This window comes from Protomyctophum bolini (genome assembly GCF_963924005.1).
Source record: "Protomyctophum bolini genome assembly, chromosome: 12".
Lineage (NCBI taxonomy): Eukaryota > Metazoa > Chordata > Actinopteri > Myctophiformes > Myctophidae > Protomyctophum > Protomyctophum bolini.
In genome coordinates, this window is record NC_137873.1 from 41,852,891 (window position 1) to 41,869,657 (window position 16,767).

General features: G+C 43.1%; 1 pseudogene across 1 annotated transcript; it reads right to left on the reverse strand.

Annotated features, from left to right (window-relative positions):
- Positions 1-1,279: 1,279 nt before the first annotated feature.
- Positions 1,280-16,767, reverse strand: LOC308326297 (gigaxonin-like; annotated as a pseudogene). Its single transcript has 14 exons — positions 16,577-16,767; positions 16,213-16,327; positions 12,876-13,045; positions 12,731-12,844; positions 12,600-12,696; positions 10,807-10,875; positions 10,372-10,514; positions 9,236-9,357; positions 7,280-7,392; positions 5,896-6,039; positions 5,505-5,641; positions 3,257-3,379; positions 1,698-1,807; positions 1,280-1,452 (listed from the first exon to the last, which is right to left on the reverse strand). The product of its transcript is annotated as a gigaxonin-like (transcript).

Here is a 16,767-nt window from a genome sequence, read left to right on the forward strand (position 1 = left end):
TTTCCATAGTCAGTCCAGTCCACTTACTGCAGTCAGTCTATATTTGCTACTAATCCGAGATATTTATTTTCATGTCCCTACCACACAAAGCAATTTGCATTTAGTTTGATTCTATTTAAATTGTTCATCATAGGTGGGGTGAGTGGTGTCTGACTTCAAGCACCAACTTTAGTAAATATTGTGTATTGTAGAATTAGATAGAGTACAATTCCCCGTCTTTCAGATAATGTATTGGCATAAGTGAGAGAAAGAGGATTTTGATGAAACAAGTCAATAAAATTAAGTGCCCTCACATCTTGAATGCAAATCACATCCATCCTGCACACATAGAAGGTATGCGCATACATAATGTAAATGGCAGTATAGTGGCAAAGTGCAAAATTGGTGACAATTTCCTGTATCACCATCATCTTATATACCACACAACTGTGAGTGAACACACTGATCAGCCTGCAATTAAATACAATAAAAAAGCAGGTTTAAATTTTTGTTTAAAGTGGGACATTTGGTATATATAGATTGTTTTATTGACCAAAAATATTGTCTATAAGTATATAGCCTACTTATAGACATTCATGAATCCACTTACTGTCAGTATTTAGCATGTTTTTATAGGGGTTTATGTGAGACCATGCCACCAGTAAGACCCCCGGAGGGCGTGCACGCATCCGCCTGGGGGACAGCAGACTGCTGGACGAGCGCTGGAGATTTGGCACGAGGGGTCAGATCAACATGTGTAATGAACTCTGTACTGGCCATATATGGAGCGTGTCTTCAGTGTACAGGGTTTGGTGAGGTCAGATCAGCTTATGGAATGTCAGAACAGGAAGGTCGGGTGGGGAAGGATGAACATATGGAATGTCAGAACAGGCAAGGAGTGTTTTTTTGTGCAAAACTAATGCTTGGAATGGATTCAGAATCGTGAGAACCCCCTAGTTTGACATGTCACATGCTACTTTGTCATTTTTTACAATTTATTAAGCCTTATATAGGATGTTAATTGTATGGTCACATATAAAGCCCAAATTGCTCAAAGCTGACAGCTGGTGAACAAGTGGATTCACGAACGTATGTACCGGTATATAGACAATATTGTAGGCCAAAAAAAAACGATACCACATTTCCCACTCCACACCCCCGGCTGCCGGACTACATGGTTAGAGTCGTTATCACAGCAGCTGTGGTTCTGTTTGTCAGTATTTTGGAGTGGCATGGAAATTGTCCTTCCAATCCAAGCTAGATCTATGTTCAAAGTGGATATGCATGACGATCTTCAAGCTCAGTGTGACAGAATCTGCTGTTTCAACTGCATAAGGAACAGTCTCCAGTTAGCAATGCGCAGGGCCGTGCAAGAGCAAGATGTACGGACGAGGTCGCTAGACAACCATGGTTTGGTGTGGTGCCATGTCCCTGTGCTGCGCCGAAACTCACGTATGTAGTCAAAGTTCCTACCTGTAAACACAGGAAGGGAACATTAATGTATTTATTTCACACAGTTGCAATGCAACTAGAGGATTATGAATTTATATCGACATATCAATGCTTCTAAAACACAATCAAGAATGTGTTTTATAAATGGCTTGAACATTGTTCAAGAATAACCGCTCTGTCCGCACGCACACACACACACACACACACACACACACACACACACACACACACACACACACACACACACACTTAACTGGAGAACGGACGACAGTCCAAGATTCCAACTATAAAGATGCTAGCTCCAATGGGCACAGCTCCATAGAGAAGAGAGGTGTCTGTTTTAAAATACAGATTCTGGTCATCCAGATACTTCCACCTATAGGCACAGCAGATACAGTAAATGTTAATGTAAAATATAAAAAAACAAACATTTCCAGTCAGTGAAACAAAGTCACAGCTACCGGTATATATATGAATTTGTCACTTCTCAGTGACTTGGACCTATTAACCTTATAATTATTGACATATTTTTAGGAGAACAATATTGATCCAAAGGAAAGATGTTTGTCGATTGTGAAGTAGTTAGTTTTGACTGACCTCCCAGTCTCAGTGTGGTATAACTCACCTCCCAGTCTCAGTGTGGTATAACTCACCTCCCAGTCTCAGTGTGTTATAACTCACCTCCCAGTCTCAGTGTGTTATAACTCACCTCCCAGTCTCAGTGTGGTATAACTCACCTCCCAGTCTCAGTGTGTTATAACTCACCTCCCAGTCTCAGTGTGGTATAACTCACCTCCCAGTCTCAGTGTGGCATAACTCACCTCCCAGTCTCAGTGTGGTATAACTCACCTCCCAGTCTCAGTGTGGTATAACTCACCTCCCAGTCTCAGTGTGTTATAACCAGGAGGGCAGTCAGACGGATATTTTGTGAAGCCACTAAGGAAATGAAAGTTCATATAACTTCATCTAGACTGTATTACCTTAATAAACATGGTCATGAATACTTTTTTCTTCCAGTCACTAGTTTAAAGTCTCATTTCTAATGTCATAATATTGTTTTTGGAAAATTATGGTCCCATTTATTAAAAAAATGACCATAAAGTCGCGCATGTTCTGAGGGGCGTGGCTACCATTACAGTCTATGAACGGGATCCCCCACCCACTCGAGTCAAAATAAAAACCAACGAAGAAGAAGGGGGAAGTCCCGCCTCGTTGTCTGGGCCAGCCAATGGGCCAGCTGGGCCTGGGCCCGGATATAGAAAGATGGCTGCCTCCATGGCAAGGACTGACACATAGAGACAGGCTTCATTTTTCGTTCACGTTAGACCCGCGGAACGCTTTGTCCATATTTTTTTACAGTCTATGGTTATAACTCACCTCCCAGTCTCAGTGTGGTATAACTCACCTCCCAGTGTCAGTGTGTTATAACTCACCTCCCAGTCTCAGTGTGTTATAACTCACCTCCCAGTCTCAGTGTGGTATAACTCACCTCCCAGTGTCAGTGTGTTATAACTCACCTCCCAGTCTCAGTGTGTTATAACTCACCTCCCAGTCTCAGTGTGTTATAACTCACCTCCCAGTCTCAGTGTGGCATAACTCACCTCCCAGTCTCAGTGTGGTATAACTCACCTCCCAGTAGCAGTGTGGTATAACTCACCTCCCAGTCTCAGTGTGGTATAACTCACCTCCCAGTCTCAGTGTGGTATAACTCACCTCCCAGTCTCAGTGTGGTATAACTCACCTCCCAGTCTCAGTGTGGTATAACTCACCTCCCAGTCTCAGTGTGGTATAACTCACCTCCCAGTCTCAGTGTGGTATAACTCACCTCCTAGTCTCAGTGTGGTATAACTCAGATTTGCGGGTTATGTCTGTGCCTTCAAACTCGGGGGTTCTCACCCCACCAAACACATAGAGTTTCTGGCCCACACCGCATGCTACAGAGTCATACCTTTGCAAAGCAGGACCAAGAAGGGCATGGATATCATCATCAGTGAGGTCATCAGTACAGGACAAACACATTTCTGCCTACATGACACAATTTAATTTGTTCGACTGGACTTGGACTGTTACGACTGAGGTCATATGTTGCGTTTCTGCGGTCCATTGATAAATGACGTCCACAGTGTCCAATACAACGTGACATCTGAGCAATAACCTTTAAAGGAGCATTCAGTGTCATGTAACAAGATATGCACATATCCTACAGTGGGGGGACACTCAACAGACCAAACAGCACACGCACCAAGGCCCGCCCCGCTCCATCCTGGTTGGAGGAAGGCCCCCTCTCTCCTGATTGGATGAAGGCTTTCTCACCCACCACCAAAACCGAAACGAGGTTTATTTTTTACCCCCTGCATTTTACTGGGGACAGGGAGGAACTCCTTATATGGTCAGCACACTCTATAGTAGGGTTTTACAGGGGACAGGGAGGAACTCCTTATATGGTCAGCACTCTCTATAGTAGGGAGGATTAACATTAAGGAGGATTTACTGGGGACAGGGAGGAACTCATTCTATGGTCAGCACACTCTATAGTGGTTTTACTGGGGACAGGGAGGAACTCCTTATATGGTCAGCACTCTCTATAGTAGGGAGGATTAACATTAAGGAGGATTTACTGGGGACAGGGAGGAACTCCTTATATGGTCAGCACACTCTATAGTAGGGTTTTATTGGGGACAGGGAGGAACTCATTCTATGGTCAGCACACTCTATAGTGGTTTTACTGGGGACAGGGAGGAACTCCTTATATGGTCAGCACACTCTATAGTAGGGTTTTACTGGGGACAGGGAGGAACTCCTTATATGGTCAGCACACTCTATAGTAGGGTTTTACTGGGGACAGGGAGGAACTCCTTATATGGTCAGCACACTCTATAGTAGGTTTTACTGGGGACAGGGAGGAACTAATTCTATGGTCAGCACACTCTATAGTAGGGAGGATTAACACAAAAAAGAAAGAAGTGATATTTGAATTAAGTTAAATCACTTATCTGTAGCAGTGTTCCAGCAACATGCCATAAGTAATTGACACATTGATTCAAAATGACAATTCAGTTAAGAGAACATCCCCATTCTCAAGATGAACCCGATTCATTCCTCCTTCCTTGTATCTAATCCACACCCTCTTCCTCTTCCGACGCGAGTGAGGAAAGTGTGAATGGGGAATATTTGAATTGGACTTTGGCATTTTAAATACATTCCGGTCAGCCAGACCGGCCTGTGCTCTCTACTACAGTATGACTCAACGATAACCGTAGCTGTTCCCGATATCCTCTGGTCTCGCTCCACCTGGTACACTCACTAACTCCTGATGGACTGCCCCGGCCTGAACATGTGGTCTGGAAAGGGAGAAAATGTCCCAGCATTTCTCTTGCATTATTGTTGGAGCGCAATTATTCTTATTTACCCTGGCATGATGTACTACGAGTATGTTTTTGCTCCTGCCTGCCTCTGTGAGCAGCTAATGTCTGGCACGGTTTCATGATCGGCATGAAACTCCCAATAGGCCAAGGAAGAACCTCTACCAGGGGCGGCGGTGGCTCAGGGGTAGAGTGCCTGGATGGGAACCGCAAGGTTGCCAGTTCAAACCCGGGCTCCCCCAGAGTTACTGTCGAAGTGTCCTTGAGCAAGACACTGAACCCCTAATTGCTCCCAATGTGCTAGTTGGTGCCTTGCATGGTTTCCGCTGCCATCGGTGTATGAATGGGTGAATGTAATGCACAATCTATGTAAAGCGCCTTGGATAAAGGCGCTATATAAATGCACCATTTACCATTTACCATTTACTACCACACATTTTCAGCTGACCAAGATTGTCAGGCAGAAATGCATTTTCTTTAAAAAAATAATATATATATATATTTTTTAAATTACTACAGAATTTGACAGATGTATCTGTCAGATTCCATTCCGATTGGCTATGGTTGGTGGTTGGGCCCGCTTTGGCCAAGGCAGCACAGTCACCCAACATTTTCAAATCAGCCTCATGGTGGCACTGGTGTTAACCAGACCACTAAACATTTATGTTTTATTTAAATTATTGAACTGTTGGTCGTACAATAACATGTTACCTCCTGTCTCTCAAGGGGCGGATGCTAGTCCACTGCTGGGTCTTTGGGTCAAAGCGTTCAACAGAGTCGTATTCTTTCCCAGCTTGTCCTCCACCCATTGCATAGATCTTCTTATTCATAGTGGCATAGCATCCATGCTGGCCAAGAGGGACAATCAAACAATATGATGCATGTTTTATTGTGAAAAGGGAGCAACACCGATTCGATTATAACTCTGCACCCAGTCTGATGAATCGAATGGACCATAATGGAAACAAGTCCTCCGGAGCTTTTTGTGTTCAAATGTGTTAATAAAGTTTCCAAGCTAATGCAATCAAGCTGTTAATAAAGTTTCCAAGCAAATGCAATCAAGCTGTTAATGTCATTTTGTGAATAGGATTCCATCTCTTACCCTGCGAACCATACTGGTTTGCTGTTTCCAGGTGTTACAGTAAGGGTCAAACACCTCGACTGTCAGCAACTGTGTTTCGTAGTCTTGTCCTCCCATAACATAGATCCTCCCATCCAACTCAGCGACACCAAAGTTCTTACGGGCCTGGATACAGTTAGAGTGATAAGGCTGTCAGAGGGCCACACAATCCCCCTTGTGAATGAGGGAATCCACAGTGAGAACGTGGCGAGTTGCAATGGAGCGAAGATGTTGACGCAACAAGACAGAGTGACAAGCCCTTTAGCTGTGCTCTTAAGTAGGCATACACTCAACACCACAGAGAGACTAATGTCCGGCGGTGCCGTGCCCTGCTATATATTGCATATATTTTTGGGGGTCCATGACCAGATGATATCAGGAAACATGAAAATGTTTGCGAACGACACAGAAACATGAGGTTTTTCAAAAAACTGGAAGGCATTTGTAGAATCGGGTTAAACTAGCAGTTAGGTGTGAAATGTGGACCAGCATCAGGCACTCTTCCACTTTATATTTGTTGAACACTGGCCATAAGACACCATGACTGCAGTAAAGGGACAGATTCATCGGCACCAAGGAATTTCGGGATTGTCTTATACAGCATTGGTTGAGGTTCCCAACCTTTTTATACTGAAGTACCACCTCAGAATATATTTGGATCTCCAATTACCACCATAATAAATGATGTTAAAATACAGGAACATATACCTGCCCCCTTTTGTTCCATTCCTAAACCAATAATGCTGCTGCTGACAAAAATCTGTCTAATCACTAGTAATTCATCCGTTTTCAAATCTTCTATTAGCGGCTAGGTGCGCCGTCATGCTCATTTCAGCACGGCTGGATAGCCTATTTCAACCAATCTTGTCTTTTTGAGTGGTGCAACCACTCGTACAACCAGCAATGTCCGTGTCCGCCTACGTGGCATTGGTCATGAGCACGAGTATATGACTTATTAGTACCAGTAGGGGGCGCCAGAAACAGAGAGGGATAGTGCATGCTCTGTTGCCTGCTAATATGAGAGCGAGAGAGAGAGAGAGAGAGAGAGAGAAAGAGGTGTGTGGGGGGGGGGGGGATTGCAACACTCAGTTCACACGGGTGTGATTGTTTTCTCCTTTTTTGGGGGCGACTCCTCTTATCCTATCTGTGTACCACCAGACATGTATATAAAACCTGTATATCCTACTTGCTATTATCTGCTGTGTCAGGCCAAATGGATAGGACTGCAGTAACCATAAGAGTACTCGTCTGATCATGCAAGGTCCATGAGCAAGACATTTAAAACTATGCCTAGTATTTTACTACAGTATGTACTCATTCTAACATTTAGTATACTTGGCTTAGGTGAGTCCAGGTGTTAGTATACCTGTATCATGGGACTTATGGGACTCCAGGTGTTGGAATCAGGGTCATATTTCTCTCCAGTTTCCAGGATGGTACCGTGTTCCTCCATGCCACCCATCACAAAGACATAGCCGTCTGATTGAAGAAGAGAAAAAAATATATATATATGAATGAATGCCACTTTATACATAGAAGTAGAACTTCCATTGCAATCAGAAGTGCAGGTAAATGGTAAACGGTAAATGGTACATTTATATAGCGCCTTTATCCAAGGCGCTTTACATAGATTGTGCATTACATTCACCCATTCATACACCGATGGCAGCGGAAACCATGCAAGGCACCAACTAGCACATCGGGAGCAATTAGGGGTTCAGTGTCTTGCTCAAGGACACTTCGACAGTAACTCTGGGGGAGCCCGGGTTCGAACTGGCAACCTTGCGGTTCCCATCCAGGCACTCTACCCCTGAGCCACCGCCGCCGCTCACACGCACTAGCCTCGATGACCTTACAGGCGTATGCAAAGGCTAAACTTAGGTCATTTAGTTAGCATTTTATGTAGACATAGCACTCTAGTGTAGTATACTAGGGATGCACCGAATATTCGGCCACCGAAACCATTCGGCCGACTATTGGCAAAAAATGCATATTCGGCGGTATTCGGTTTGGTTGATTTTAGAGCCGAAAAGCGGAATAGCCAAAGAACCCGGGGTTACCTTCGTAACCTACTGTTTTGTTGTGATCAGAACCCGGGGTTACCTTCGTAACCTACTGTTTTGTTGTGATCAGAGCCGTTCGGTATAGACAGAGTTACGCAAACTGCGTTCACTTCATGGGGCTTCAGTCCAATGGCGGCTCTCCTACTTAGGCTTCTATTGAGAGTGGGGACAACAAACTGGAACAAGTCCTGGACCGGAAGTAGGCATAAATGCATTGTACCCAAGCAACAGCCCAGCTTTAATCATCTTAAATCCCTTTATTTTAGATTGTTTTGTAGTAATAGTACAACATAAACATTAAAGTGACTTTAGTTGTTAATGTACAATACTTTATGTCATGTTGTACACATGCTTAAAATAGCTCATATTTGCGCCGCCCTCGTTGAAAACAATGTATTTCCAACTCCAGCTTGTCTCAGTTCAGGCTGCATGAACAGCACTCGGTTTCTGCCCCCCTCAATATCGTAACTCTTCTATTAGATGGCTCTGGTTGTGATGACGTGAACAAAATGTAATCATGTATTTTGTCATTATTATGTAGCTCTACAACAAAGTTACGGCCATGACAGCAATGCTACAGAACCTGGTAAGAAGAATAATAATCATATTCGGCTATTCAGTATTCGGTTTTCGGTCAACTGTTTCGGCAAAGAATTTCCCATTCGGTGCATTCCTACAGTATACCCAAAGTTTAATTGTACAGGTATTCTACGGTTAGACAGACTTCGGTTCTTAGCTTGCTTATGATCCTTGATGACTATTTCTATGCATTTGATGTTTTCCAAGTGCCGTTCTTGCATACTACCGTAAATCGCCCTAGATTAAGAGTTTCTTCTACCCTAGCAATCGCTTCCTCCTTCCTAAGTACCCATGGGTCTCATTATACTGCACATTATACTTTGATAATAATTATGGAGTTTGTTCTCATTAACCAATGATAATGAGCCGTAGCGGGAAACAATACAAAAATGGGATGGATTTATGGGATGGACATTAAGTTGTATGTAATTGATGAAAAACATGTTATTAAATATTAGACACGGTAAAATAACAAGGACAACTATCTTCAGAAAAACCAATAAGGATTTTTCTTTTTGAAACTGAATTTCACAATTATTTGTCAAATCCTGCCGTCGTAAATAACAGTGCCAACCTGCAGCGACCGCCCCGTGGCCCACACGGCCAGTGCTCATTGGTTGAACTAACCTGCAGCGACCGCCCCGTGGCCCACACGGCCAGTGCTCATTGGTTGAACTAACCTGCAGCGACCGCCCCGTGGCCCACACGGCCAGTGCTCATTGGCTGAAGTTCAATCCAGGCCCGTCTGCCCGGCTCATTGAGCGGACAGATGCAGCGCACCGTCGCACACGGCTTTCCCTTTCTGTGCAGGACAGATAATAATAATATAATAAAAAAATATTTGTATAGCACCTTTCATGACATCAAATGCAGCTCAAAGTGTCTAGTCTAGTGCCCGATTATAATACGACAACTTTTTTCTTTTTGATATTTCCAATTGGGGTAAAAAGTAACTTGGTCTTATATTCAGCACAAGGGTATGTACACTGTACAGATGAGAAGATGGGAAGTGCGCACACCGGTCTTGAGCTCCAAACTTTGAATGTATTAACTCCTTTTCTACCAGGCCGCTAGGGGACGTTGTTTGCTAGGTCCGTGTGTATATATGTGTGAGTGTGTGTGTGTGTGTGTGACACACACACACACACACACACACACACACACACACGGTTAGGCCCCACGGAAGCTTTTAACATTGGTCCGGTTGCTATGGCAACGTCCCGTCACCACCAGCTATGAACGTAAAATCTGATCACCGTTTTGCTCGGTTACAAGCAAGACTTTCAAACCTCCATAAGTCGGAACCCAGGAGAGCTGTCCTTGGTGAATCTTCTTCAGCCATCCGACCACATTTCAGATATAATTTCTGACTTTGTGCCGCGTCGCTCCCGACATGTAAACATCTCTGCCGACAGGTAGGGAGTGTGTGCTTGTGCCAATGATACTAATGTAAAGTGGGTGTAGTGAGTGTGTGTAGATCTGCTATTTTCCAATAGCTAAAGTATAACATAATCCAAAAAGGGTTCCCGTCCAGAATGGGTTAAAGTGGTATGCGGCCGACATAGGTTAACTTCATTAATGCTAACAGCTAGCAGCAGAGAAATAATTATAAAGAAACGTTTCGACCCCTTCTGGTCCTCGTCAGGAATGAGGAGTATGATTCCTGACGAATACCCGAAGGTCGAAACATTTCTCTTTAAATAATTAAAAGTTTAGAGGACTTCCCATCTGTGCTGTGTATCTCCCAGTGATGAAGGTGTGTAACAGTTTGACTGACCGACACATACACACACACATGGTTGAAACAGCAACTCACTTTTCTCCCCCTGCAATAACAATGCACTCAGAGTAACCTCGTTGTTTCCAAGGCAGGAGGTCCTCCTCGCACTTTGGTATACCACCTATGGTTGGTTCAAGGTGATCTCGGATCACCTCCCTCATCAAGGGCTCTCCTATGGCCTGATGGTATCAAATGAGTCACACAGTCGTCAAAGTCAAAGAGATTTAGGTAATACCATCGTCAAAGAAGCATAGTTGGAGAGCAAAGGCAAGGTGTCAAGTATTCAAATATGATGTTCATGTTGTATGAACTGGTTTTGATGGATTGAATACGTAATAATATTAACAGTTTGCAAAAGGTACAGTTACAGAATAATGCTAAAAGGATAACACACAAATCCCTGAGGGCATGTTTTCATTGTGGTCCTATGTATTAAATAAAGTGCCAATTATGCGGCGACATAATTATTACCTGTTCTCTCAAATCGCTTGCATCGAGGCCCTTCCACCACACTGCAGACATCACCTCCTTCATGTGCAGCTGGCAGGGGACATTTTATTATTTTAACCCATTCTGACCTGAGATCAGGTTCATACGAGGTTTCCACTGGACACACACTGGTCTGATTAACCCATTCTGACCTGAGATCAGATTTTAAAAAATGTCAGTCGCTCTTTGAATTTTTCAAAAATAGCAGACCTACAAGCTCGTATCGCGCCACTCGGTGGCGCGATATGAGCTTGTAGATCTGCTATTTTTCAATAGCTAAAGCATAACATAGTGCCAACACCAAAATGGGTTCCCGGTCAGAATGGGTTAAAGGATTTCCGTGGCTGCCCTGAACAAACCTGGGTATACTTCATAGTATAACGTTGTATATTAAATGTACTAGTCCCTTTGACTTATTGATGAGTTTCCTATTCCCCTTTTTAATAATAATTACCCATTTCGTCCTATACAAGTGAAATTCAGTTTCTCAGCTTCACCAGAGCACTAGTCAAAGTCAAAGACATACGATTTTGTGTCACACATTAATTTACCGCAGTGAAAGTTGTTCTCTGCATTTGAGCCACAGCCAAGGAGCGGGGAGCTTCAGCCATGCCACACTCGTTGGGATTTGACCCCCCAATCCAACCCATTGATGCCGAGTGCCAAGCAGTGAGGCATAGGGTCCCCGACCTCCCAGTTTTAGGGTGGACACTCTATCCACAAGGCCACTGTCTGGTCATATGTATGTTAAATGTACTAATGTACTAGATGAACTGGGGATAAGTTGGGGATTTTAGTGGCTTGCTCAGCCACTAAACATTCTCTACACATTGCCGGAGGAGAACTGGAATCAAACCTGGGATTTTCTGCTTCCCAGGCAGGCTCTGCCCGTGGCCCGCACAAATATTAATAAAACCAGCTTTATTACTACAAACCCTCCCGCGCACTCAGATCAGCCAACGCAGGGAAACTGTCTGGAACTACCTTCACTAAAAACGCCGGGATAACGCTCCACACGTCCCACACTAGACCTAGATAGCATTTTATACAGATTTATAGCATCATTAGCATGTTACGTAGACAGCACTAGAATTGCATTTTATGTAGTCATAGCACTTTATAGTACATATGTATAGTATAGTATGTATAGTTTCATTATATAGATAATCCACTGTTACGTTCTTAGCTTACGCATGTTTCATGATAACAACTTTTTAATGTACCGGTATGTGATTTATTGCCATGCTTTTTGTTATTGTTTAAGTTACACATTCTTTTACAAAATTGTCATTGCGGATTATGGATACAGTACAAAACAATACCCGCCAAATGCATTTAAAAGGGTGGTTGGCCCAGAAATTGCCTTAACATTGGCCAATGCATCGACAATTAAGTGATCTCATCACCTCTTTTCGATCGTCAATATACTATTAAACCCATTTAGGCCTGAGGCCGATTCTAAAAACGCCTCTAAATCCTGACCTAAGGTTTCTGGAAAGACTTCAAATATTTATATAGCAGCATCAAAAAAATTACATTTTTGAATACTGTACATACTGTACACTACAGAACCCAAATATGGGTTCCCGGCCTGAGGGGGTAAGATACCAATATGGGTTCCCGCCCAGAATGGGTTAACAAAAAACACTGGAAAGAAATGATTTGCGGATATTTCTCCGCACCAGCAAATGTTTCAGTATATACACAGTATATATTCCGCTTTACTTTCTTTCCACCTGAAGAAATGCATAGATAGAGTGAAGAGTCTCACCTACCCTGCGGTCCTCCGTGTCGAGGGCGAACCAGCGCACCACGGCCTCCAAGACCTCTCTCTCTCTCGTTTCCCACGTTCAGCCTCTCCATGGCCAACACCTCACGGAGCCGCTCCGGCGCCAGCTCCCAACACCTCACGGAGCCGCTCCGGCGCCAGCTCCCGGAACTCCTCGCTGAGCGCCACGTCACGGAAGTGTGTCTGGAGGTACTCGGTGGCGACGTGGTGCACGTGGTGGAGGCAGTAGTGACGGGAGAAGAGCCGGATGGACGTGGTGGACGTGGTGGAGGCAGTAGCGCAGGGAGAAGAGCCGGACGCCAATGCAGTTCTCTGCAGTGATGCAGCTCTCCAGGAACCGACCGCAGAGGGACTTCAGGTCGGTCAGGAGCAGCACGTCGGACGCCTTCACCATGTCCTGGATGGTGTCTTACTGTCTTCGCTCAGACTGATCTGTGTGCAAAAGGCAGGAGGAGGGTGTATTAATATCTATGTAATGTTATGTGTATAGGGCCAGGTACAAATATGTACATATTTTTTTACTTTTTGTTGTTGTTTGTTTCTCCGTTTTCATAAAAAGGAATGCCCTACATACACATACAGCCTGGGTTTTCATAAAAGGAATGCCCAACACCTACACATACAGCCTGGGTTTTCATAAAAGGAATGCCCTACACCTACACATACAGCCTGGGTTTTCATAAAAGGAATGCCCAACACCTACACATACAGCCTGGGTTTTCATAAAAGGAATGCCCAACACCTACACATACAGCCTGGGTTTCGGCCTGCTTCGCTGCGTCCCGTGAATTTGTTTTGTCAGTCACTCAATTCAATTCAAAGGATTTTTATTGGCATGAGAGAACATACGTTTCCATTGCAAAAGCAAGTGTCAAAATATAATAAAAAAACGTTGAAAATGGGGAAAGTATATGCAGTTGGAGGGGGTACACAGCATTTTGTAGACAGAGCTATGTCACACATCGGGTATTGCATACATGTTATACAGGGTATAAAGCTTTTTTGAAACGGAAAGCTTTTTTTTTGCAGTCACTTTAGTTTAGGACAAATAGCAGCATTTGTTTTCTCAAGACTATTAAAATAATAGTATACATGTACAGTACACAAATCAGATTTAAGATGTGTTTAATCCATTTTGGGGCGGGAACCCTTTTTGGTGTTTTAAGCATTAGGTTATACTTTAGCTATTTCAAAATAGCAGATTTTCCAGTGTTTTTTGTTAATACCGGTAATATATTGACGATCGAAAAGAGGTGATGAGATCACTTAATTGCGCGAAATTACAGACAACTGACGGAAAACTGTCGGGATTTAGAAGACATTTTATAAATGTCGACGTCAGGCCTAAATGGGTTAAAGGTCACAGCTCTGTTTACATACAGTACAGTGCAGTGGGTCTACTTGGTACAGATAGGTAGTCCTTAGAGTGGTTGTATTCCATTAGCTAACCTTCTTAAAGGTAGAGTAAGTGATTTCACTCAAAAAACCTTAGGTTTCGTTTTTGGCTGTGGGACCTAAGCCTTCGTCCAATCAGGAACGAAACCTAAGGTTTTTTGACCCCCAGGGGTTAACTGGGGACAGGGAGGAACTCCTTATATGGTCAGCACACTCTATAGTAGGGTTTTACTGGGGACAGGGAGGAACTCCTTATATGGTCAGCACACTCTATAGTAGAGAGGATTATCACAACAAAACAAAAAAATAAGTGATATTTGAATTAAGTGAAATCACTTACTCTACCTTTAAGTCGCAACAGTTCATGAATCTTGCTGCTGTGTTTGCACATTGTTGCATTTCTCCCAGTAGGTATGGCTCACTACTCTGTCTGGCCAGCAGGCTGTGTTGACGTGTATTCCATAACGTCATTACATCTGTCACGTGGCCACGTTGTTGCAGATACGTCATCATCAGCCAGCGCCACTCTGTCCATGCTTTTCTCATTGTGAAAAAAAAATAGCGCCAGTTCGAGACTCAACTCGACTCGAGACTAAACCTCACAGTAAAAAGTAAACACTCATTTGATTCAGTAGTAGATTCACACATCTGTGTGGGGTAACACCAGTAGCTAGTAGCTACGCAGTGTGCATCGATACGTCCAAACTGGTGTTTTAATTTTTTTCCCCCAACCACAGACCAATCAGAAGACACGGGTTGAAACTTGATTTATCCCATTTACATGTCCCGCCTACCTTGGCGATAGGACCCTTTCCAGACCAAGTAGCAAAGTGATGAAACAAATTCACGGAACCCAGGCTACTACACATGACCATACTAACTACAATGTCACAAAAATATCACAAGTAGCAGATCTGCAGGCTCAAAACTCCTCAACCTTATGTTTTGAGCATGTAGATCTGCTATTGTTGCATTTTTAATTATTAGGTTTTCAATCCTGAAAAGTAACAGTTTTTTTTTGACATATGAGGTTTCCCTCCTACAGAGACAATGTGTTGGATGATCAATCAAACAGAATACGTTCACAGCTTTTGACAGATGCAGTTCACCTGTCACAGCAGTGCAGTAAGCACAATTTTGTGTGTCCAGGTAAGACCTGGAGGCGTGATCAATGCTCTTTGGTCACTCAGAATAGCGAAATGGCATTGATCACGCCTCCAGGTATTTAGTTTACTCAAGTTAGGGAATAAGACCTGGTACTTAAGACACGCAAAATACAGCCCTATGTCTCGGCACATCAAGGGCAGCCCTGCGCTTGTGTTGGTATATAGATTAAAGCGCTTGAATATTAACTAATTGTTTTAAATTCAATCTGAAAACTGTCGGTGGTCATATTAAAAAAATAAATGAACATAACACCAGTGTTGTTTTCGTTGACTAAAACTAAGACGAAAAATGTTTGTAGACTACCCTTTTTCAGTGACAAAAACTAAATGGAAACTAAATGAAAACTAAGCTACGATGACTAAAACTAAGACTAAATATACTGACAATTTCGTCAAACAAATAAAAACTAGACTAAAATGTTAGGAAGGGACTAGTGGACAAGAGATCCAGTATAAGTCATTTTACACTCGTTTGCATGCTGAAAATAACAGATCTACAAGCTCACAGCGATGTGTAGATCGGCTATGTTCAAGTGTAAAATCAGTCATTACGACGGCATCAAGGCCCACCAAAACACATTTTAGTCGACTAAATCACCTGTAGATTTAGTCGACTAAAATCTCATGACATTTAGTCGACTAAAACTAAACTAACACATTCCAGGTGACTAAAACTAAGTGAAAACTATTCAAGAGACTATGACTAAAACTAAAATAGAAATTTGCTGCCAAAAACAACACTGCTAGTTTGATGAATTGAACAATGAACAATGTGGACCCTGTTGTAAACAAGTGTAATGCTTAATTGGGTTGTCCTCCACTCACAGTTAACAGTCCTTGTATTGAGTTTGTGCTTGAAATGTACTGTAATTCTACAAACTGTTAATAAATATTTCAATCAATCAATCAAAAAAGGAAAAAGGAAGAATCACTCCTGTCCTTGACAAACCAGTCCTTTATTCAATTTGCCTCATGCACACACATGGAGCAAAACATTAAATAAAAACCTGACTTCGCACGCACACTCACAGTACTCACTTCTCCACTGAAGATGTAGTCCAGGATCTCTTTCATGATGGGCATAGACACTTCCTGTAGCTCGATTCTGTATGTTGAGCCATCTTCCTTGGGAGGATTGTAGTTGAGCTTGGCCCTATTCAGATGGAATTATCAATGGGCTACAGGACATTATGTATCATCTATATACGGTACCATAATACGGCAATGTATATCTTATGAGCTCAAAGCACTGAGACTTGTTTACATAAGGGTCCTCCATTTTCAATTCATCAAAACATTTAAAGACAAATATATACTTATATTTTTTGGTGGCATAGGAGCAAACATAATTGAACCCCCTATACATAAAGAAAACAATAATGTGATGTTGTCTTGTTTTCACCTGATATAGGGGCTGGCCGCGGCGAGAATGGTTTTCTGGACGGGAAGCTCCTCTCCGTCGACCACCAACAGCGCGTCGTGAAAACACTGCTGCTGCCAGAAGGAACGCAGGACCGCCAGGAGTTTCTGGGAATGCAGCGGGTCAGACATCCTCGACCCAGATGTAGTCATGATGCCACCCGAGCCGGGCAT